Raw genomic sequence first — 25,467 nt, 5'->3', positions numbered from 1 at the left:
TGTGAACTGACGGAAGAAATGGGGAATAGCGTGCATGATTACACTGAACATGGCAGGACCCCAGATGGTAGGATTCATCTTCGACTTCCTTCAAGAGACAGAATATTAAAAGGAAGTGGGAAATGAGCCAGTGAAATGCCACAATCCTTTTGACTTCAAAGGAACATCTAATTCCAAACAATGTGAAATCCATCCTCCAAGAACAGCTGTCACGGCGGAGATGCAACCATGCCTGGGACTAGTCAGCTAGTTCTTTGACAGAACACCTGGGAGGAAGGCAGAAAACAAGCTCCTCCCTTCTCCTCTTAGCAGAAATACACCAGCAAGTCAAGCTCCTCTTGACTCTTGGGCCAGATCTGCCAGACTACTTTCCGTGATGTCTCTCCATGGCGATCTGGAGATTTCATTGTTCCTTTATGGAGATACCATTTTCCTTTAGGGACCTGATAAATTTCTAAAACAAGAACATACCTTTTAATGAGCTTTCTTAAGCCTTTGGCTCAGGTCATGATCTCAGGGTCCTGGGATCAAGCCCCACATTGGGCTCTCTGCTCAGTGGGGAGTCTGCTTCTCCCTTTCACTCTCCTTCTGTGTTCTCTCTCTTTCTCTTAATAAATAAAAATCTATTAAAAAAAGACGAAGAAGAGGAAGAGACCCCAGGGATGTGCATACACAGAGGATAAGCACACACACACGTGAGGACATAGAGAGAAGGCAGCCATCTTCAAGCCAAGGAGAGAGGGCTCAGGAGAAACCAACTCTGCCAACGCCATGATCTTGGACTTCCAGCCTCCAGAGCTATCAGAAAATAAGTTTCTGCTGTTTAGGCCACTTAGTCTAAGGTATTGTGTCATGGCCGCCCCAGCAAACTAACACAGTAGTTATTGGTTATCTATCAGCTAAGAGTATCCAAAGTGATTTTCTTCTGTATTACTAAAAAGAAAATCCTGTGGGTTTTTTTTTTTTTAAGATTTATTTATTATTTTAGAGAATGCAAGAGTACACATGCATGCAGGGAAGAGGCAGAGGAAGAGGGAGAATCTTAAGCTGACTCCCCACTGAGTGTGGAGCCTGACTCAGGGGCTCTATCTCACAACCCTGAGATCATGACCTGAGTTGAAATCAGGAGTCGGATGCTTAACCAACTGAGCCCCCCAGGCGCCCCGAAAATCCTATTTTTTAGTAATACACACATTCCTTCTTTTTTGGTCAATTTTTTAAAATCCTAAATAGTTTTTAAAACCTACGGACAGGCCTAGCTAACGTTCACGTTTTCAACAGTGTTGAGGGAATACTCTAAGGTTCTCATCAATCTTCCCAGTTTTGACACAGTCTCTCATTTGTGTCTCTCAGTGACACCTGGAGTGGGGTAGGGATTATTGTTACCATTTTATCAGTGAGGAATGATGGACTCAGGCTACAGGGCTCTATCTGTGGTTTCTCCCACATTCTGCTCCTTTTTCTTTTTCCTGAGCTTTATCATATTTCCAACTTTGGGTGTTTTTACATTTCAAAATTTGTTTCTTTATTTTTGAATCCTGTGTCTTACTTATCTGTGATTCTACTGGGTTTTGTTTCTGTCTCTCTTCATTTTAGACTTTTGTGCTGTCTTTGGTGCATTTCTTAAAAGAAGACACTCTTACACCATTCTTCACTCTACCATTGTGTGTGTCTCGGGGGTGTGTGTGTGATTTTTATTAGTTTTTTTGAGAAGCCCAGGCTATTCCTGGACTATCTTTTATGAAATCCCTCTCTCAGCACCATCCTGTAACTGTGAATGCTGAGTTCTACAGGGAGCAAAAAACCCACGGAATGCAAAACTGGCCTTTTGACATCTGTATCCTTTAGATTCATTATATGGCTATTGTTGGACTTGATAACATACAATTGGGAGTTTGCTTGATGGGAGGCATTAAATCCCCACGTTAGGAGACTGCAAGAGAAAAATAGAAGCAGAGCCCATAAGGGGCTACACAAGGGTAGCAGATTTTGTGCTGTCCCCATTGGAGGCCTGGAGTCCTGGTCATAATCACCCATCTGCATGAGCTGGCCACATGGGTAGACACCTGTAGGGCATCTGAGGCCAGCAACTCAGGAGAAAAAAACCCAGCAGAGCCACCACTAATAGCAGGCTGAAGCAGGGAAACTGAGTCTGCCGCACCAAACTCCATCGACAGGAAGGTGTTTGAGGCTCTCTAGAGACAACAGCTTCTTGGCTTTGTTGCCCCCACTTCCACCCCTCCGCCCCTGGTGTGGTCCCCACGGAGACCATCAGGAGCAGTGTGATCTAGGGGGTAGGGCACAGCAAATCTAGAGACAAGTACCCCCCTCCCCGCCACTAAGGTCCTATGTGGCTTAAACCAGTTCAATAGACTCTTCTATGCAAAACATGGGGTGATGATGCCTCATCACTCAGAGGAAGAGATACGCTAATAACTTCATTCCAGAACATTTTGAGGATCCCGAACATTGTTCTAAAGTTGCACAACATTATTCCTTAAGCTCTGGGATATTAAAAGGAAAAAATGGCCCCATTTTTCAACTATTTTGTGGTCACTAAATAGCACAAATCATAACAATAATAACAGCAGGTACTGTTTATTAGGTGTTACTTATGCCAGTATTGTATTATGTGCTGTTTCACTTATATATCATTTTATTCACTTCCCAGACAACCGATGATGACGATTCAATTTTACAGATGAAGAAACAGGCTGAGAAAGGTCAAGAAGGCTGCCCAACCTCACTGACTGAATAGATGGGAGAACAGGAAGGCAAACCCAAGTCAGCCTGAACACAAAAGACCTATGCTTTTAAACAAAGTATCCACATTTCTGCAAGGACTGGATTTTCAAAAGCCTTCCTATCTCGCATCTTCTGACCAGCTGTCCCATGAACTATTGAACCGTCCCAGACATGTACCCCCAAATTTGGTACCTTCGTATTCAAACTGCATTTCCCAGACTGTGCCTCACCCTGAAAGTAACAAAAACAACTCCTTTGTAAAACCGCGAGTCCTGTTTCTTGGGGTGGGAGATGTGGGCACCATGATTTAGGCAGATTACCAAACCTGAGTGAACTGGAGTGCAAGGTAATGCACTCAAAAGTAAATCGAGTCAGAGCATCACGTGGTCTTCAGTGATCTGAAAGGCCCTGATGGATCTTGTGGTGTCCAGAGGTCAATCCTTGCCTACCTCAGTCCTCATGATATTATTGAAGCACAGAAATGCAGGTTTTCCACCAGTTTCAAATGCTGGAAATCTGGATTAAAAGGAACTCACTGTGCTGACATGAATTCTGGAAGCAGTGCTTTCTCGGGGGGCTGCCATGGCCTGCGGGGGGTAGGGGGGCTCCATGAGCTGTTCTCTTGTGAATATTTATAATAGTATACTATCTGTATTCCAAACATGGGCTTAATTAGAAACCTCACTATGTTATGCATTTTCTCTCTGTTGTCATCATTGAGTCCTGCTCATTGAGCATGGCAAGAGGTGAGGGTGATAGGGCGAAAGTAGAGAGATGACTCTAGAAAATTCATGATCAACAAGATCCTTTCTGTTCCACATGGGGTCCACGGGCTCAAGGATTTAAGAACCCCGATTCGAGATCATTTTTATTGTGAAATCCAAACATCCTCTCACAGCGATCACTATACACTCTAAAGAGTTGTTTATATTAGACACAGTCGGCTCATATAATTTGCTGAAAACTGGAAGTAAGGTGGGGAAGGGGTGAAGGGTAGCAAAAAACTTGAATATCCCTTCTTAGACCTACTCTTTCATAGCACGTTTTCTTTTTGGCTCTAACATCACCATGTTTTGTTTAGAGCACCTCAGTGTGGCCAAAAAAGAATAGCAATTAGAAAGGAACTCTTGGAAACTCAAGCCTTGCTTATTTCCCGAGGTCTCTAGAAGTCAGTGAGAAAAAATTCATTTAGCTTTCTTGTTTATGCCCAGTGAGATGTTATCAGTTGCCATATTGATTTTTATCATCATGCCTAAAACCTCAAAATGCCACAGCCCACGATGGGAATCTCACCAAACCTGTATTTATCCTTCTATTTCCCGATCATCTTTCTCTTTCGTCATCCACAACTTCTCCCTGAGCCTGTCTCCCTGCCACCCCCCCCCCCCCCCAATAACCACTGCTGACCTGATTTTTCCTTTCCTGTCTCTTTAAGTCAGAAACTTCCTGAGGTTCCCAAGTGCTGCCTGCCTGCCTGCCTCAGCCTGAGTCCAGGGCAAGCCTCCACTGCAGTGAGATTTGCAAGTGAATCCCGATCTGAAAAACATCGCTAGCCAGTTTCCCATCAATATCCTCTGACTTCAGGCATCCGCATCCCGTATGTACATCAGTGGGTTCCAAGACATCCTATGAACCGGGTCCGGAGATTGAAAAACCAAATCAGTCCATACTGGCAGCTCCAAAAGGCGAAAATTCCCGAAACCCAACCACACATAAAACTAATACAAAATCCAACTAACAAATACATGAAAAGCAATCAAATTATTTAAAACTCAAACGCCTACCTTACAGATTTCCCAAGACTCCTTGCTCACGCAAGTATCCTCCCCTCTGGGTCTGTTTTCTGGCTTTCTAATAGCTGTGCTTTCTTAGACTGAGAGAGTCTCAAGTGTCGAGCTCTGAAATACACATGCTCCACACACCCAAGCAGCCCTTCGGTGCCAGGCAGCCCCTTCGCCTTCCTTCCCGGCCCCGGGCCAGCCCGTGCCAAGTCCCTGACTGCTGACCAACTCCTCCATAGGGTGGAATGGGGGAGGGAAGGAAGCCCACAGGAGTTGGGGATGATTCCACTCACCAAGGACTGGCTGGCCACCCATCCAGGCGGGAAGGATCCACCTTTCCCCCTTTGCTAACCTTAAAACCCTTCCGCAGATAGCTTCTCTGGCCTCATTCAGATCCCAGAACAAGTTGGCGGATTCCTCCTGCCACTCCCTGCTCGCACACAGACTCCTTCGAGGTGGCAGCCCCCGGGGGCAGGCGGGACACGGATGCCTCTTACCTTCACAAAGTCCCAGTTCTTAAAAGCCTGGCTGGAGTCTCCAAGGAGTCATGCGTTTTCCTTGACATTGGAGGCAACCAATTCCAGAAGCAGGGAACATTTCGAAATGAAACAGAAAGTAACCCGGTGATCCAACCAGACCCCCGACCTGCACTTGGCCCTCAGCAGCAGTCTCTGCGAGGGCGTCTCCGGACCCAGCCAAACCCGCCCAGCTGTTTCAGCTTGGAGAGAATTCAGAGAAAACTGCAGCTTGGAAGTCTGGAACTCACGGCCTGGGCTTTTTATTTTATTTTATTGTTTTATTTTTGAAGTATTTGTTGAGCTTTTTAACATGCAGTTTGTCTCCTTCTGCAGGGAATTACTCAGTGAGACTGTCACCTGACTCATAGCAGCTCCATTATATAATCCAAGCTGTGCCTTTTGAGTTCTGATCAGAAAACCACACTCCGCTCCTGTCCCCCTACCTGCCTCCCCCCCTCCCCCTGGAGTGAAGGGGGAGACAGAGAGGGAGCTTTTGCAAACACCACTGACAAGTAACATTTTCTGAAATTTCGGTGGGGGGCGGGGCATGCTACAGTTTTTGAAGTGCATTTTTATTTCCTTTTGGTTTGATTCTTCTTGGGTAGAGGACCTCCTAAATGCCAGTGCTGAGGTAGCAGAGATTTCTGAACATGTAACATCTCCAGATGTAACTGTAGCACTTTCCTTGATTTTCCTTTAGGGTGGCTGTAGATGTGATACAGTATTGAATGTGTTTTCAGATGATAGAGTGCAGAGATTTATCGCACCTGTGTAAACTGAGCTCTGAAACCTGGAGTGTTTACTACTTTCGCCACATATCTAAGTTCCCTGAAATGCCAAAGGGGTAAATTGGGTTGAGGGGCTCTTTAGCCAATCCCCCTTCCCCCACCTGACCTTGATCATCATAAACCCTCCCCCAGCCTCCTCGAACAAGCATAACAACCAACTGAAAGCCACAAGCTTGTTATGCAAATACCTCTTAAGGGCCAATTCCTCCAGCCCCCACTTTCCACCAAATTGAAATCCTTAAGGCCAATCTCTGGATATTTGGAAGCCAGCACTGTCTTGGGTGAAAGTGGTAAGAATCATCTCAGTCTATCCCAACTTCCTTCTCTTAGCATCCCTGTCATCTCTGAGATATTTATTGAGGGGCAAATATGTTAAAACATAGAACTGTCCCGTGAATGAGAGGCTCTTTGGGAAACTCCGATGGCATAAATGAGTATAACACTTAAAGCATCATGAAACAGGATGATCAACATAAAAAACTCAGACCTGTATGCACTGTCCATATCAAAGCCAGGCTGACCTGTATGTGGAGGGGGCCCTGGGCTCCCAGTCTTCTCCCAGCCAGTGGAGCCTTGTTGCTGAATGTGTTAAGTACCTAAAAAGGACTGTTAAAGTCCATGGGAACAAATATTAACATTGATCACCCTTTTTTGGTTTGTCCCAGTCTGACCTCTCTTCTTCCTTCTGCACCCCCACCCACATCCACGGAAGGAAAGTATCTTGCCCTTTCTGCCTGCCTCCAGCTTTGGACAGAATATTGGATACCATTACTATATTAAACTGTGGGCCGGGATCATTGTTATCCTTATACAGATGCAAGGAAGCCAGTGACACAGGCAGGAATTACAAGTCAGTTTTCCTACTCTCAGCGCTCAGTTTTGCAAAGACCCAGACATTCATGAAGAAAATATAAATGTGTAAACCTGAATGACAGATTGATGTCTGTTTATTTCACACTCCTCTACGTATAGTAAATATAGTATGTTGCCACAGTTGCTATGGTAACTACTTCTGCCTTAATGAAAATAAGGACACATAGTAAGATAATAGAAAACATCAGGTGGTGAGACCCAGTAATGGGAAGAAAAGCAATAATATAAAATATACCCCTGGTCCGTATATAGTCATTAAATATTGATGCCACAAAAATTGAATTTCCTAGACCAGCGCCATTCAATAGAAATATAATGTAAGCCACATACATAATTTAAAATTTTCTATTTTTTGCATTAAAAAATAGTGAAATTAATTTTGGTAATATATTGTATTTAATCCAATATATCCAAAATATTATTTTAACAGGTAATCAATATAAAATTATTCACAAATTATTTTGTATTCTTTTCTTCATACTAAATCTCTGAAACCTGATATGAATTCTATGTATTGTATACCTACAACACATCTCAATTAGGAGTAGCCATGTTTCAGGTGCTCAATAGCCACGTGTGGCCACACCCGGCCACATTGGATGGTCCCACCTCAGACTGTATTTTGTCATATGGGGCTTGGAATTTGAGTATGCATTTGTCTATCCCTACTTGAAACTTTTAGAAAAATAAATTGCATTTATTTGGTTCTAGCCTTATGGCATAAATCAAGTAGTGTTCTCTTGGGCGGAGCAAGAAAATATCAAATAAGCCTGGAATTGAAATAGTATTGGGGCGCCTGGGCGGCTCAGTGGGTTAAGCGTCTGCCCTTGGCTCTGGTCATGATCCTGGGGTCCTGGGATTGAGTCCCGCCTCGGGCTCCTGCTCAGCTGGGAGACCGCTTCTCCCTCTCCCTCTGCCCTTCCCTCACTTTATGCTCTCTCTCCCCTCTCTTGCTCGCAGCGAGCGAGAGAGAGCACATGCAGGTGGAGGGGTTAGAGGGACAGAGAGAAGCAGATTGCTCACTAAGCAGAGAGCTGGCCTCAGGGCTGGATCCCAGGACCCCAGGATCATGACCTGAGCTGAAGGTAGTCGCTTAACCGACTGAGCCACCCAGGTGCTCCATAAAAAAATTTTTTAATGTAAAAAAAAAAAAAAAAAAGAAATGGTATTAAAGACTCAGCTTCTTTCATGTCACCAGAAGATAGAGAAGATTAAAAAATAAATCTTGGGTTTATAAAAAATTCCTTCATTGGGTTGCCCCAATCACAATGTTGCCCCCTAACCCAAGTTAGGGACCTCAGAATCATGTTTGATTGCACTGTCTACATCTCCCTCTGCTCCTTGGAGCCCCTCCCACAGACCACTAAGTCCATAGAGTCTACCTGTCACCTCTTCTCCAATTCCAGGATCTCTGCTATATCCTAGAAGATCCCGATAGCCTCTGCCTGGGCTCCCTGCCTCCACTCTCTACCCATCCAGGTTCAGTTTCTATCCTGCCTTCAGTGTGAGATGCGGTGAAAGCAGACATTTCATCATGTAGCTTCTCAGCTGAAAAAAAAAAATTTTTTTAAATGATTTTACTTATTTATTTGTCGGAGAGAGAGACAGAGTACAAGCAGGGGGAGCCACAGGCAGAGGGAAAGGCAGCCTCCCTGCTGAGCAGGGAACTGGATGTAGGACTCGATTCCAGGACCCTGGGATTGTGACCTGAGCCAAAGGCAGATGCTTAACCGACTGAACTACTCAGGCATCCCTCCGCTTTAACGGCAACTTGCTGCCTTCCCAAAAAAACCCATACTCCTTGCGGTGATACACTAGGTAATCATAAACTGGCCTTCAGGGAACTTTCCAGCCCATCTCCTGGCTACACTTTCTTTGATTTTACCCTGATCTACATTCTTGACTGTGCCATGATTTCCAGGACAACTTGTCTTTGTCTAGTCTGTTTCCTCTGCCAGAAATGTCCTATCTTAAAATGCCTACCCCTTAAACAGCAAAATCCTTTGAGCCTAGCTCCAGGATTTACTGTTGGTTTTCTTAATCTTGTAGTCCAAATTAACAGCCCCCTCAACTGTGTTATCACTCTACTTTTATAAAGAGATTTGTACAACATTTATCACATTCTGTTGTAATTATATGACATGTTAGATGAATATGTCCTCGAGGAGAGGAACAACATACTATTTACTTTGAATTCACTTTGGGACATAGTAGGATCTCAATAAATGCCAGAGGAATTCTAATCCCCCTCCCATTCCATTTCCCCCTTCTTGCTGTTGAACCACTTGGTACATCATCACCATCACCATCACCATCATTACATGGCAGCCAATATGTATCAGCACTACTAGGTACCAGGCACTGTGCTAAGCATTTTACACCCATTTCATTTAATGTCAACCACAAATCTGCAACTTCTCAATGTTTAATAGCTGTGGCATCTTGAATACCATTTCCATCTTTCAACAAGTGTTGTAAGGTATCCGTTTCTTTTTCAAATTTTTATTTAAATTCTAGTTAACATGCAGTGTAATATTAGTTTCAGGTGTATAATTTCGTCATTTCATCATTTACATACAACACCTGGTGCTCATTGCAAGTGCCCTCCTTAATTCCCATCACCTATTTACCCATCCCCCCACCCGGCTCCCCTCCAGCAACCCTCAGTTTGTTCTCTACAGTTAAGAGTCTATTTCATGGTTTGCCTCTCTCTTTTCTTCCCTCCCTTATGTTCATTTGTTTTGTTTCTTAAATTCCAGATATGAGTGAAATCATATGATATTTGTCTTTCTCCGACTGATTTATTTCACTTAGCATAATACTGTCTGGCTCCATCCATGTCCTTGCAAATGGCAAGATTTCATTCTTTTTGATGGCTGAGTAATATTCCATTATGTATGTGTATATTTTATATTTTATTTTATATATATATAAATTATATATATACTATAACAATAATATATATTATATATAATAATAAATATATATTTCAATCACATCTTTCTTATCCATTCATGAGTTGATGGACATTTGGGTTCTTTCCATAATTTGGCTATTGTGGATAATGCTTATGTAAACATTGGGGGGCGTGTATCATTTTAAGGTCATTCTTATAAACACCATTTATGAGAAGCTGATGTGCAGTTATGTGCAGTTCTGACTCCAAAGAATGCAGGATTGCACACTTGCTAGTAACTTATTCATTAACAGGCTGATGCATGTGTCTTGTTTTATAGTTTATTGCCTCCATCTATTAAATGTTTCTAATTCTTAATGTATTGGGAAAGCAGGAAGCCTAACTTAATAGTATTTTGTACTGAGTAAGAATATGGTGGCTTTGAGGAAGGGCTGAGGAACCCTGCCACAGGGACATCACAGGATGTGACATTTAGTTTTGTCGCTCAGAATCACTTTTGGCTTTGTTCCTGGCTCTCTACTCATTTCCACATAATTCAATTTGGCGGGGCTTTAAAAAGTGGAAGAACTTCTGTGATGGTGAGGATACAGAACGCAAGAACTCTCATTCATTGCCGGTGGGAGTGTAAAACAGCACAGCCATTTTGGAGGACAGTTTGGTGGTTTCTTACAAAATAAACTCTTGACATGGAATCCAGCAATCCAGCAATTGCACCCACTGGTATTTACCCAAATGGATTGAAAGCTTTTGTCCACACAAAAACCTGCTCATGGCTGTTCATAGCAGGTTTATTCAAAATTGCCAGAACTTGAAAGCAACCAAGATGTCCTTCAGGAAGTGCATGGATAAATAAACTTGGTACATCCAGACAACAGAAAATTATTTAGCCCTAAAAAGAAATGAGCTATAAATGGGGTGCCTGGGTGGCTTAGTTGGTTAAGCATCCGACTTTCGATTTCGGCTCAGGTCATGATCTCAGGGTTCTGGGATCGAGCCCCTCACTGGGCTCTGCTCAGCATGGGGTCTGCTTCTGCTCCTCCCCGCCCCCTCCCCCCGCTGTACTCTCTCTCAAATAAATAAACAAACAAATAGATGAAATCTTCAAAAGCAAACAGACAAAAAAGAAATGAGCTATGAAGCCACAGAAAGACATGGAAGAAACTTAAGCATCTATTACTAAGTAAAAGTAGCCAATCGGAAAAGGCTCTGTACTGTAGGATTCCAACTATATGACATTTTGGAAAAGGTAAAACCATGGTGATGGTAAAAAGATTAGTGGTTGTCAAGGGCTAGGGAGGGTATGTGTGTGCACGCGTGCATGTGTGTGTGTGGCAGGAATGAGTACATGGAGCACAGAGAGATTTTTAGGGCAGTGAAACTCTCTGTATGATACTATGATGGTGGGTACATGTCATCATACATTTGTTCAAACCCATAGAATGTATAACACCAAGAGTCAACCCTACGTAAACTACAGCCTTGCGGTGATAATGATGTGTCAATGTAGTTATTGTAGTAACACATCAGTGGTGATTCATCAGCTGAAACAAATGTAACACTCTGGGGCCAGATGCTGATAATGGGGGAGGCTGTGCTGTGTGTGGGTGGGGTAGGGGCTATATGGGAACTTTCTGTCCTTTCTGTTCAATTTTGCTGTGAACTCAAAACTGCTCTAAAAATAAAGTCTAATTGGGGGTGCCTGGGTGGCTCAATTGGTTAAGCGGCTGCCTTTGGCTCAGGGCATGATCCCAGGGTCCTGGGATGGAGCCTCGCTCAGTGGGGAGCCTCCTTCTCCCTCTCTGTCCCTCCCTCCTGCTCATGCTCTCTCTCTCTCAAATAAATAAAATCTCTAAAAATTAATTAATTAAATAAAAATAAGGTCTAATTAAGAAAGAAAAATGGAGGGGCCAGGGAATGGTTTGCTCATGGGTGCCCAGGGATGGTGCGCACTTGGTTCTGTTTTCCCACTACTTTGTCAGTTGCTTAAGTTTATTAATTTTTTTTAAATTTTGTTTCCACAACACCACTAAATAAATGGCAGTGCATGTACTAAGGGATTAATAAATTCTCGTTTAAATGAAATGAAGAGAAAATACACTTCTGCTTCAAATAATAAATACATATTTCTACCCACATAAACAACCTAATAGCCTTAGTGTCAACAGAAAGCTATTACTGATGCACTTTCTGGAGATCTGGAGCCTGGGACAGCCTCAGACTTGGAGGAGGGCTGTGCTAGGAGGGCTGGCCCGGGGCTGGAAGAGTAAGTGAGTCTTGGGAAAATTTCACTTGCTCTTGGACTCCATCTATATGCCCCCAGGGGTCAGCCCTTGCCACCACCTGCTGGATTTACAGTACACCGCAGGGAGCAGTGTTGCCTCCACAGGGTAAGGTCCTGCGAGCCTCATCTAGAGCCTTTCTCATCTAGAAAAAGCAGATAAGGATATTGTGGGTTATTGTGCGTGCTACAGGAGATGATGTCTATGATCGACTAAGGTCTGTGTCAATTAATGGAAAAGTTTATTCTTAATGCTTTTAAATATTTATTTATTTATTTGAGAGAGAGCGCATGAGTGGGAGGAGGAGCAGAGGGAGAGAGAATCTCAAGCAGACTCCCCGCAGAGCTTGACCCTGAGATTATGACCTGAGCTGAAATCAAGAGTCGGGTGCTCAACTGACTGCATCACCCAGGTGCCCCTTATTCTTAATATTAACTATAATCAGATATCACGTGAGAGTAACAAAACACTGGAGATGGCATGGGGGTGCTTGCAAGAAGGCAGTGCCCATGTGAACGCCTCTTCTTCTACCTCACTTCCCTTCTTTCTATCCAACTTGGGGTCGGCACACATTCAGATGGTGAGCGGATTGACTTCCCCAACATCTGTTCCCTTCCTTCCTTCTTTCTTTCCTTTTCCATCCCTCCCTTCTCTATTTTCCTTATTCCTCCCTCACTCTTCTCCTTTTCTCTCTTTCCATTGATTTTTAAAATTTTTTTAAAAAATCTTTAAAAATTTTTAAAAGATTTTTTTAAAAAATTTGAGAGAGAGAATGAGCAGTGGGGGGGGGGGGAGAGGGAGAGAGAGAAGCAGGCTCCCCACTGAGCATGGAGCTTAATGCTGGGCTCGATGCAGGGCTCGATCCTAGGACCCTGGGACCATGACCCAAGCCAAAGGCAGACGCTCAACTGACTGAGCCACCCAGGTGCCCCTCCATTGACTATTTTTAAAATGAGTTTTATTTTTAGTTGGGTTATTTGGTGTTCTTGGGTGTGGAGTTGTACCCTGCGACGAGCCCCGGCTGATGTGTGGAAGTGCCGAATCACTACATGTACACCTGAAACCACTATTACACTGTATGTTAACTACCGGAATTATAATAAAATAAAATAAAATGCAATAAAGAGACATGATGACTAAAACTATAAAAATAAAATAAAATGAGTTTATTTTGTCCCTTGCTATTCTCGGCCAACTAAGACTCTTTATATCGAGATCTTCTTGCCAAAGCCATATTAAGCTCACCAGGTTGCTAAACTTAGAGCAGCCTGTTTCTGCTCTCTCTTGGAAAGCCTGCGATACCATAAACAAGAAAGGTAGGAGGTCAAAGGATTCTTATTCAGAGCGAAGGGGGCTGCTTCACACAGAACTTCCCAGAAGGAAGGCAGAGCTTGACAGGAAAAATATCCGAGGCCTCCAGCATAATCTGTAACAGAGCAGTCGATACCTCACTCTCCATCAAGTCCGTGTGCCTGCCAATCTCCGAAGCCATTTTTCAAATTGCGTTTTGGCCAGCTCAGCACAATGTCTGTATGACAGCCTTGGGAGAACAATAGAAAAGGCAGTTTCCCAGAGGACAGGTGGTTTCGATGCTTCCTTTCATTCTCTCCAAAGCACCATGTGGAAGTTATGTGACGACATGCATCCAAAAAGGACTGGGACCCAAGAAAGACACAAGAAGGGAGAGGAGACACACAGTGGACCAAATAATGGGGCAAATGAATGAGGTTTTAAAAGGTAGAGAATAGGGACGCCTGGGTGGCTCAGTGGGTTAAGCGTCTGCCTTCAGCTCAGGTCATGGTCCCAGGGTCCTGGGATCGAGTCCTGTGTCGGGCTCATAGCTCAGTAGGGGGCCTGCTTCTCCCTCTTCCTGCCACTCCCCAGTGCTTGTGCTCTCTCTCTTTCTCTGATTTAAAAAAAAAAAAAAAGGTGGAGACTATAGTAGGGCGAGACCTGGGATTGAATTCTAGTCCTGCCACCTTCTCACTGGGGCAGGCTAGTGAGCCTCTGCTTCCTCCTGTGAACAATGCTGATAATAATAAATCGAGGGTAAGTGGGAGGCAGTGTTTGTAAAAAGCATCTGTCAGGTGGCCTGGTGTATAGCAGGTGCCGAATGACATTGGCCAGGTACATTTCCGAGCTTCTGTATCATCAGGTCTAAAAGGGAAAGAGATGACAATGCCCCCTTTATAAAGTACCTTGGTGTAAGTTAAAAGAGGCCTCTAGCAAACGGTAAGTACTGCACGTGTGGGCCTCCCCTCTTACCCATCCCCACCTATCCCCAAACCTCCACCTTGCAGATCACAGCTTCCAAAGCTGGCCACAACCGTATCTCCCCTCCCACCCTCTTTAGAACCTTGCCACTTCCTCCTGGTCAGGGGGTGGAATCTAATTCCTCTTCCTGTGACTCTGGGTGGAAGGGAGGGCTTGGAGCACACTTGTAGTCAGCGTGGTAGAAATAATTCTGTGGACTACAGAGACTAGGTCATAAAGGGCAATGCGGCTTTTGTCTCACTAGTTGGAGTATTTACCCTTGATGCATTCAGCTGACAAGTGAGCAATTGAGTTCTCTGCAGCCACCATCCTAGGAGGAAGCCCAACCTCACCCAGGTGGGGACAGAGAGAGTTCCCAGATGCTCCAACCCCAGCCCCCACAGTCACTGCCTGACTGCAACTTCATCAGAGACTGGATCCAGAATCACCCAGCCGAGCCCTTCCCGAGTTCCTGATCCATGTCAATGAGAAATGTAGCTGTTGAATACACAACAAAACCCAACTGGAAGAGAAACATGGCCTCCATGACATTTTCCAAAGGCACAGTAGCATCGGGTTCAAAGCTCAGGCTCTGGATTCGGGGAGGACCAGGGTTTAAATCGGCCCCATTATTTAGCTGTGTGATCTTTACTAAGTCCATGCCTAAAAATGATGATAAAAATAATGACTAAGTTGTAGGATTATTGTCAGGAGAAACGAGGTGGTTCTGGTTAAGTACTTAGCCTCAAAACTGACACAGGGTAGACACATCTTAGACATTCCTTGTCCACACCCACCACCAATGCCAACACCATCACCAGAAACCCAATCCCATTCATTAAGATGGGGTTTGCTCCCAGGGCCTTAGAGCTGGCTGGAATTCACTCCCCCCAACTTTTTTTTTAAATAATCACACTTCCTTCCATTTAGACACTTTGTACAACTTTGTACATACTTTGTACATACTTTGTACAACTACACTTCTCAGCCTTCATGCTAATGTCACAATCATAAGGAATTGTTTCAAACCATCCGGTCAAACCTTGGCTGCATAGGACAGCTCCCCCACAATCAGCTATCACTTTAGCCTCAATGTTCTCAACAGTCACAGTCATCGTGGCTACTAATGGCCAAATATTCTGGATCTGGAGATCTGTTTTGACCAAGAACTTTCTTTTCCTTTTTTTTTTTTTTTATTAAAGATTTTATTTATTCATTTGACAGAGATAGAGACAGCCAGCGAGAGAGGGAACACAAGCAGGGGGAGTGGGAGAGGAAGAAGCAGGCTTCCAGCGGAGGAGCCTGATGTGGGGCTTGATCCCAGAATGCCGGGATCACACCCTGAGCCGAAGGAGACGCTTAACGACTGAGCCACCCAGGCACCCCTGACCAAGAACTTTCTATCCCTAAACCTGCTGACAGGTTCAGTTCAGGTTTTGAGTACATACAATGAGCCAACAGAAGAAAAAAAAAAAAGGTTCAAAAAGAGAAAGTCTATTGAAGACAGCATTATAATTTGCTTAGTCACTCATACATTCACATATTCATTTGGTCATTCAACATATAGTAACAGTTGCTCTGTGCCAGACTCCGGACATAAGCAAAGCAGGCGTCCTATCTGTCCTCGTGAATTTTTCAGACTGGTGGAAAGGAACTGGCTTTGTCATTAAATAACCTAGGGTTTGAATCTGACTCTTTCACTTGTGACATATTTAATTTGCTTAAACTTTTCTGAGCCTCATCCTTTCCTTAGGGTCATCATGAGGGCGAAATGAATGAACGTCCGAGAGTGCATGCTGCGGCATCTGGCCGTGTGTGTCTGTTTTCCGAAAGGTCATATAACTGGCAAGCTCTGGAGCCAGATGTGTCTGGCTCCCACGTTCATGCTTTTAAAGGAATTTTCTAATGTTGTCTGTTTTGATATTCCTCCCAAGTCATTAATTCATCACTCATTCAAAATTTGAAAAGAAAGTTTTTCCAGTTCCTCTTTTTTTTTTTTTTTTTTAGATTTTATTTTATTTATTTGACAGAGAAAGAGAGAAAGAGCACAAACAGGTGGAGCAGCAGGCAGAGGAAGAGGGAGAAGCAGGCTCCCCACTGAGCAGGGAACCCACTGCGGGGCTTGATCCCAGGACCCTGGGATCATGACCCGAGCTAAAGGCAGACACTTAACCGACTGAGCCCTCCAGGTGCCCCTTTACCATGCCTTTTCATCCTTCTTCTGCAGAACCCAATGCAGTAAGCATTAACTGATATGAAATTTGCAAGGCGATTAGTGTCGTCACAGAAAAAAGTAACAGGAATGATTATGTTTCTTCGGGTTATACTTGGGAAGCTGGTGTAAAGTACTGGGTTATGCAGGATGTCTTAAAATTTTTTATTACTGGAGTAGAGTTGACATAAATGTTATATTAGCTTCAGGTGTACAGCAGTGATTTGACAATCCTATGCATTCCTCAATGCTCACCACAGTAAGTGTGGTTACCATCGGCCACCATACGTTATTACAGTATTATTGACTATATTCCTTATGCTGTACTTTTCATCCCAGCGACTTATTTATTCAATAACTGGAAGCTTGTACCTCTTAATCCCCTTCATCTATTTCACCCATCCCCCCACCCATCTCCCCTCTGGCGACCACCAGGTTGTTCTCTGTATTGCTGATTCTGTTTCTGTTTGTTTTGTTGCTTAGATTCCACGCAGGCGAGAAATATTTGTCTTTCTCCGTCTGACTTGCTTCACTTAGTATAATATCCTCTAGTTCCATCCTGATCTAAATTGCTCAGCAAAAAGAGCCACAGTCCACATCCAGCCAGAAAGAGCTTCTCTGGCCATGTGGTTATTTCTGGGCCTGATTTCTTTCATTTAAAAGTTGGAAATAGGGGCGCCTGGGTGGCTCAGTGGGGCGCCTGGGTGGCTCAGTCGTTAAGCGTCTGCCTTCGGTTCAGGGCGTGATCCCGGTGTTCTGGGATCGAGCCCCGCATCAGGCTCCTCTGCTGGGGGCCTGCTTCTTCCTCTCCCACTCCCCCTGCTTGTGTTCCCTCTCTCGCTGGCTATCTCTCTCTCCGTCAAATAAATAAATAAAATCTTCAAAAAAAAAAAAATAAAAGTTGGAAATATTACCAAATATATTCATATTCTAGAGGACTGCCATTACAAATCCACCAGCTTACTGCACCCTCTGTAAAGTCTTTCTAGATCTCTGAGGCCTCTATTGTGTTGGACATCATGTTGCAGTTCTCTTGCCTCCTACTTACTCTCAAACTACTTTTGAAAAAATAACTCATCAGACAATGCACTTCCCTTAGTCTCTATCTTTTGCACCACTTGCCACTATACCCCCTTCAGAATATTGGTCTTAGGAAATGCTCTACTGAAAAAAAGAGCTGTGGTCAATACAGTACTGGGTAATAATGTATGCCATATACCCTCTCCCCTTGAAGGTTATATGCATATTAGCATTTCAAAGGCTCTGAGAAATCCTGCAACAAATAAACCTGGCTAGCTTTGTTTAACCAATTTTTTATAAACATTGGACTCCTCTTTTTCTGGAAGCCCTTAAGAACTAGGGTTTATGAACGATTGTTTGGGAAACACTGATACGTTCAAATCCTCTTCATTCATTCATTCATTCATTCATTCATTCATTCATTCATCCCTTGTCCATTATACATTTGCTTGGCAAATCTGTATTTAACACCATGCCAGACAGTGGAGAATGTGTGGGGAGAGCAATAGAAAGCAAGATGGATATAGTACCTGCTGTCAGGAAGCTTATCGTTTTGCCGGAAGGGCAGACACATAAACACGCCACAACCACAGAATATGGTAAGAGCTATCGTGGGGGAAATAGAATTGTGACAGTGCAGAGGGTTCGGACTTGATCAGTCTGGGGGAATGCTTAGGGAGGGCTTCCTGGAAGAAGTGGCTTTATATGGGAACCTGAAGGAGACGTGGGAATTAGCCAGATAGAAATCAGAAGCAGAAATGGAAAGTGTGATGCAGGCAGGGTCAACTGCTTATGTAAAGGTCCCCAAATCAGAGAGGACATGGGCTGCCTGAGTGACCAGAAAAAATCTCAACTCAAAGGCCACTATGAAGTCTTCGATATCGCTTTCATCCCCACTCTCAGAATCTTCCTCTGTCCTCTTACCGTATCTAGCTTACAAAGTGGATGTTCAATAAACGTTTGTTGAATTGCTATTTCCCTTATGGTAATCTGATTGCAGATATGAACTGCTGAAGCACAGAGATACACATATATACACACACAGATTCACACACACACTCTGTCCCCAACACTCTTAAGTTCAAAATAAGGGGGTATTTTTAAAAAAGGTTTATTGCTAAAAATGTATATCGATGTTGTTTTATTAATTTTATTTCCAATTTATTTTTTGATTAAAAAATTAAATATAGATAGGCAATTGTGAATGGTGAGGTGACTTTCTCATTAACTCCATTGTTGTTTAATCCTCTTTAACATGTTTTCCCTTATTACGCAGCTTGCTTTTGTGACCTAGCAAATAGAGAGGTCAAAGTGTAATTGGGTCTATTGAATCAGACGCTTAGAATTGAGGGTACCTAAGAGCCCAGAGGCTGGACTCAGCATCTCTCCCTGCAGCCATCATACTGGAATTTCTGCCCTCTGTCACCTCCTTGGTTCTCAGACACACAGCAATTCCTGCCTTTCTTTCTATGGCTGCTGCCTGGTTATAAAAGAAGAACCATCCCTTTTGTCATCTGTAGAACAGAGGCTAATGTCTCTTAATTAATGAAAGGAAGTGGTGCAATGTAGTGAGTATATTGCAATTGTTTCCAATTAATCCCACATGCAGTTTGGCAAAGTTAATAATCCAAAAAATGACCTAGGATCTAAATACGGAGAACAATCATCTTTTATCAGTCGTTTTCCTGTTGTTCTGGCAAAAGCAAGACAATTCAGAGGCTAGATGCATAAAAGGTCTACAGATTTATAGTATCATAAATTCTTAAATATAATCGAAAATAGAAATGTACGCATGTCTCTCAGATCTGCTGAGCCCCCAAATGTTTTACAACCTCTGCAAGTCATCACACATCGACTGGTGTCAATTCAACCACCAGGGGAGAAATTATTAGATTAGACATACCATTTGTCACCAAAGCAGAGACGCCATCGTGGTCACGGAGAAACAGGAATTAATTAATTAATTAATTTCATCAGACAGTAGCAGATCTAGATTCTTGGAGGATAGAGAATGTGTCTTGTACACCCATCAACCCCTACAAATGCCTCATGTAATCTCTTACTCCAGATCCATCATGCATTTTTTTTTAGGAGAGAGTGCAAGTGGGGGTTGGGGCGTGGGGGGGCCCAACGCAGGGCTCGATCCCACAACCCTGAGATCATGACCTGAACCAAAATCAAGTCAGACAGCCGACTGAGCCACCCAGGTGCCCCGCTACTTTTTTTTAAAGTTGGGGTGAAATGCATATAACAGAAAATTCAGCATTTTATCCATTTAAAAGTGTATACTTCAGTGCCATTTAGTACATTCACAATGTTTTGTAACCATCACCACCGTCTGGTGCCATAATATTTCTATCAACCGAAGAGGAAGTCCTGTATCTAAGAAGCAGTCACTCCCCGTTTCCCCCTCCCCACCAGCCCCTGACGACCACTAATCTGCTTTCTGCCTCTATGGATTTCCATATTTTGGATGTTTAATATAAACAGAATTGTGTAATATGTGGCCTTTTGTGCCTGGCTTCTTTCCCTTTGCATGATGTTTCAAGATTCAGCGATGTTATAGTTGTAGTAGTACTTCATTCCTTTTTATGGGTGAGTAATATTCCACCATATGCTACAATTTGTTTATCCATTCATCATTTGATGAGCTATCAGGAGTGTTGCCACCTTTTGGCCATTGTAAATAATGCTGCTATGAACGTTTCTGTATAGGTTTTTGTTTGAACTTTCGTTTTCAATTCTTTTCAGTATCCACCTAGCAGTAGACTTGTTGAGTCACAGGGAAATTCCCATTTAACTTATTTAGGTGCACGTACACTTTTTTATTGAATATTACCAGGATTCTGCAAAGGTGGAATGTGGTTGGTCGGGAAACATCTACACTTGCTGAAATGCCTTAATGAAAATGCTATGAAGCACTGGGATGTGCTCGCTGATCTCACGACGGGTCAGGAAAATTTGTGTGGGTTTGCTCCTCTGTCCACTAGCTCGGAGGCTACTTTCTTCAGCAGATCTTTGCTGCTAAGCACCCGGGCACTGGAATAGCATTATGTGAGTTGCAATACCAGGCTTGGCATTTATCAGTGTGTGATCTTAAACTAGTTGCTTAACCTCTAAAATGTCATCATTTATAAATGGGGGAACTAGCTACAATGACAACATAGGGTTGTGGTTACTTTCAAGAGGACAGTGTATTGAAAAGACTTACTCTATCAGTTGGCTAATAAATGCTCAAGAAATGTAAGCTTGGGGGGTGCCTGGGTGGCACAGCAGTTAAGCGTCTGCCTTCAGCTGAGGGCGTGATCCCGGCATTCTGGGATCGAGCCCCACATCAGGCTCCTCTGCTATGAGCCTGCTTCTTCCTCTCCCACTCCCCCTGCTTGTGTTCCCTCTCTCGCTGGCTATCTCTATCTCTGTCGAATAAATAAAATCTTAAAAAAAAAAAAAAAAGAAATGTAAGCTTGGATTGTATTTATACTTCTTGATATTCCCGTGGTGTTTAAGTAGCACAGGGCTGGGCACATAAAAGTCACTTAATTATAACTGAATATGTAACATGTTTAATGGGAATTGCCTTGGGTTGTTTTGGGGTTTATGAACCTCCCTGCCCCTTTCCTTCCTTCCTTCCTTCCTTCCTTCCTTCCTTCCTTCCTTCCTTCCTTCCTTCCTTCCTTCCCTCCTTCCTTCCTTCCTATTTTGTGTTGGAATATTTCATTTCCTAAAGGGTGAGCAACAGATGGAATCTGGCATTGGAGATCCAGTGTCCATGAATAGGGGAAGAGAATCCCTCATGGGTGATTCTCGTTTAATCCCTTTGTGGGAGAGCTTAGTTGTGGGCAGCGTAGGGCAGTTCATGAATCTGGTGTTGCCTGCTCAAATTTGTGCACACCTTGGTGAGGAGCTTCTCCAGAAGGAAACACCCCAAAACTCTGAGTGTATTAGAAAATGTATGTTCATTAACTCAGGTCCATCTGTGGCATTCTGACTGCAAGCCCTACACCCTTTATAATGCCCTATAACAGTTCAGTTTACTTTGCATGATTTTCAAGGCCAGCGAATACCTTCCTTTGCTTGTGTACTTGTTTCTGGCTTATTATCTGCTCTCAGTTCTCATGACGCTGCATCTGTGACTCGCACCTGCTGTGTCTTCCATCCATAACTTACAACCCTGCAGCTCCCCAGAATCCCGGTATTAAATGTGAAGGATTTTCAGCTCCCACCCACCTCAGGTGAGAGAACAGGTTCAAGTGGAGAGATGGGAAGTAGTGGAATGTTGTCCAGAGGTAAGGTCTTCATGCAGAGGAAAGATTTTGGAGCAGTGTGTTTGTTGGGGGACTAGCCCCCCCTCTCTTCTTTTCTTTCTGTCAGGCTTCATGTGCCATAGTTTTCTGCTTGCTACTGTTCCCCATTGTAATATTCAGGGATGACCCTTCATCTACTTTACATTTCTTATGTCGTAAGAAATGGTCATAGTACCCCATGCAATGGGCAAGTGACAGATATGAGGTAGGAAGTTGGTTAATTATCATGCACCTATCACTAATTTGTTGCTACTTTGGGGGTACTTCTTAAAGGGGCATTTGCTGCTGGTCTGGTTTAGCCTTTCACCAGCCAAAAGTTTATCCCAAAGTAGTGGGGCCCAAGGATTTTCTGTAGGTGAACTGACATGGGTAAGTTGCCTTGGCCATGAACCTCACCAGTAGCAAATGATTACTGACATGGAATTGGTGCTAAGGGAGTCCAATAAACATAACATCCAAGGAAGACTCTATGCTTTCCATACAAACACTTCTTAAAGGTCAAGCCCCCAGCCTCCTCTTTCAGCCATATTGAAATCCCTAAGGCCAATCTATACAGACATTTTGAATCTACCATTGTCTTGGGAGAAGGTAGTCAGAATCATTTCATTCTGTCCCAATTTTTCTTAGTACCTGCAATGAGCAGACAGCAAGTGTCTCTGTCCAAATGATACGTATTGAGGGGCAGGCGGGTTAAGACATTGGAATTGATCTATTCATGACAGGCTGAGAAACTTAGATGGTATAAACCAGCATAACTTAGGGACTCATTAAACATGACCATCAACATAAAAATCTCCAACCTGTTTGCTTTTTTCCACAGCACAGCCAGCACAAGCTGCACGCAGGACAAGACACAGGGAGGCTGCGAAGGGGCATTTCGTCACTTCTCTGCAGCACAAAGCTCCCGAGCAATAAAGCTCTCTGAGAAATTATGCCTCCTTCCACTCAAGGTTTGACATGTATTATGAATTCTAGACTGAGTTCTGGTCAGCCATCTATAAAGCAATTTTATCTCCACTGAATACTTCACCATGCTAAAGAGAAACTTCCAGCCTGCTACCCTATAATTTAAGTTGTTTTAAAGAAGTCCCTCTAAACCAATATACTGAGGCTTTCATGAGTTAAAACACAAGCCTCTTACAACTCTGGTCTCTAGGAGAAATTCATCTTTTTAACACCGAAAGAGGAAAAGCAGCTTTAAGAAGCTTTAACCGTTCCATCCTACACCGTGAGTTATTTAATTGTGGTAGGAATGCATGTACCAAGAATCGTTCCTTAATTAGTCGAAACCTAAAACAGCAGTTGTTAAATGTGTGATTTGAGTTGATGCAATGGGGTGTGCTTTGCTGTCGTGAGGCAGAGACAGCGATGCTCTTCAGGTTTTATTTTTAAAGTTCGGGTAATTATAACTTAAATTAACAGCAGGGTGGGGGGGGAATGAATCATGGATTTGCCGCTCGTATTACAGCTTCTCTCCCCCAAAAGCGTTTCCCTTCGTGCAGCATCTACCTCGCTAGTGAGGTGTTACTCTGTGTCCCGAAGACTCTAGCATCTGTGATTTGATCACAAACTGTGGAGTCAACATTCCACGACAGGTGATGGCCACCCTAATTCATTAAAAAAACAGGAAAGAAATGCACTCATGTAATTCGGGACATTTGCTGGAGATAAAACTTGAAGAATCAACAAGCAGCAGTTTGGTGTAGGAGGGAGGGAGGGTTCTGTCCTTGACGTCAGGAAGCCTGGATTTGGACTCCCTTCTGCCAGTGATTAGCGGAGGCACCTTGGGCACCCCCACTCCTGGGGCTTCGGTGTTCTTACGCGCTTCGTAACGGGGTTGCTGCGTGCAGTAAAGAGGAGCAGGGCCACCCAAGAATGTCCAACTACACGGATAACCTCCCGCTTTCCTCTAATTGGTACGAGCCAATGAGTCAGCCTAGAATTTGGCTGCCATTTTGACTGATGAAGAAAGAGTCCCGGGGAGGACGAGGGACTTGTCGACAGTCACACCGCTGTTGGTAAATGTAGGAGAGAGAGCGCCAGCCAGGGATTTCTGGGCCAGGTTATCTAAGGCCATCTCTCCTTAGATTATGGAGAAACCAAGTGACACCTGAGTGAAAGGCTTTACAACTGCATTTTTCGATGGCTGCTCATTACCTCAGACTAGGAAGGGGTCCCAGCTTTTGACATCTAATGGTCTTGGTTCTGGTTCAGAGTGGTTTTGCCACACAAGGCAGCTGCTATGCGTTCTCTTTTTATCTTGTTTTTTTTTTTTTAAGAGAATTTTATTACGTAATGGTTAAGAGTGAGGGTCTGATACAAACATTTTGCACGAATGTTCACACCCGCTGATTTGCAATAGCCCCGAACCAGACACAGCACCAGTGTTCACTAGCAGGTGAATGGATAAGCAAGCTGTGGCACGTCTACACAACGCAACACTACTCAGCAAAAAAGGGATCGAACTGCTGATACCCACAACGATGTGGACAAATCAGAAAATAATCATGCAGGGTGAAAAGAGCCAAATGACAAAGAGTTCACACTGTATGATGCCACTTATATACAATTGCAGAAAATGCAAGTTCATCTGAAATGATGGAAAACAGATCAGGGGGTGCTTGGAGGTGAGCGGGAAACGGGTGGTAGGATTATAAGGAGGCATGAGTGTGGCATAGGTCTACGGTCTCTATGGCGGTGATGTTTCATGAGTATAGACATACGTTAAAAGTCCTCGAATGGTACCCCTAAAAATGTGCCATTTATTGTACACCAGCCGCTCTGAAAAACAAAAATAAAAAACCCACAGGGGCCTTGAGTTGAAACCCAGCCTCACTATCCACTTGCTGTGTAACCTTTGGTGAGTTAATAACCACATTGGCAAAAGGAGGGTAATCCTAATTCCCACCTCACAAAGGTGCCCGGGGATAAACGTTCTGGGGGATTAAATTCATACCTTTGAGGTGCTCAGTAAAAACTAGCTCTTCCTATTATTTTCCCGGAACGACTGAGAAAGGATTCTGTTTTACCTTTTGCATGTCATTCCCATAAGACTTGAGTTCATGAGACTACTTAAGGAATATTGAAGTGAGGCACGTTCATGCCGATTTTCTGGTCTCTGCTCAGCACCCTGTCTGGGAGCTTTCTCCTGGCCACACTCTGAAACAGCACCCCTACCTAACTACTCTCAAGACCTTTTTCTGATTTATTTTCTTTCCTGACTCTTACCATCGTCTGACATTATATGACACATTCCTTCGTTAATTTGTTTGTTCTCTGTCTCTCTCTGCTGGAACATAACCTCCCCGAGACCAGGGACTTTGGTTCACTACTATAAAAGTCATTCAATAAATATGTGTTGAGTGTTGAATAAACGAATGACCGCATTATCTCCAAGAACCTTCCTTGGTGATGGGAGCAGGGTGATGGTGGTGGCATATGGTGCTGATGCTGGTAGTGGGTACAGGCTTCAGGCTCCCTGTGATTCCTGTAGCTGGCCCAACACACAAGTAGCTAGGCAGAAAAAGATGTGAAATTGTTGGGGCACCTGGGGGGCTCAGTCGGCTAAGCGCCTGTCTTCGGCTCAGGTCATAATCCTGGGGCCCTGGGATGGAGCCCCGACTCAGGCTCCCTGCTCAGCTGGGAGTCTGCTTCTCCCTCTGCCCCTACCCTCTGCTCATGCTCCCTCTCCTTCTCTCTCTCTGTCATAAATAAAGTCTTTAAAAAAAAGATCTGAAATTGTAGAGATCAGTGAAGTCCCCATCTGATTTCATTTCT

At 43.7% G+C, this 25,467-nt stretch overlaps 1 protein-coding gene across 4 annotated transcripts in view; it reads right to left on the bottom strand.

Moving 5' to 3' along the window:
- PHACTR1 (phosphatase and actin regulator 1) overlaps positions 1–25,467 on the bottom strand; it is a 528,218-nt gene that overhangs the window by 285,379 nt on the left and 217,372 nt on the right. Inside the window, exon 1 of one of the 4 annotated variants that reach the window (XM_045811543.2) lies at positions 5,024–5,351. The exons of 2 other annotated variants lie outside the window; for them this stretch is intronic. The gene's annotated coding sequence lies outside the window, so the exon portion shown is untranslated. One more of the 4 variants, XM_045811546.2, reaches the window with a different exon arrangement.

Source organism: Ursus americanus, chromosome 32 (assembly GCF_024610735.1).
Source record: "Ursus americanus isolate L20-20 chromosome 32, mUrsAme1.1.p, whole genome shotgun sequence".
NCBI classification, from domain to species: domain Eukaryota; kingdom Metazoa; phylum Chordata; class Mammalia; order Carnivora; family Ursidae; genus Ursus; species Ursus americanus.
This window is presented reverse-complemented; position numbering and strand designations above follow the sequence as displayed.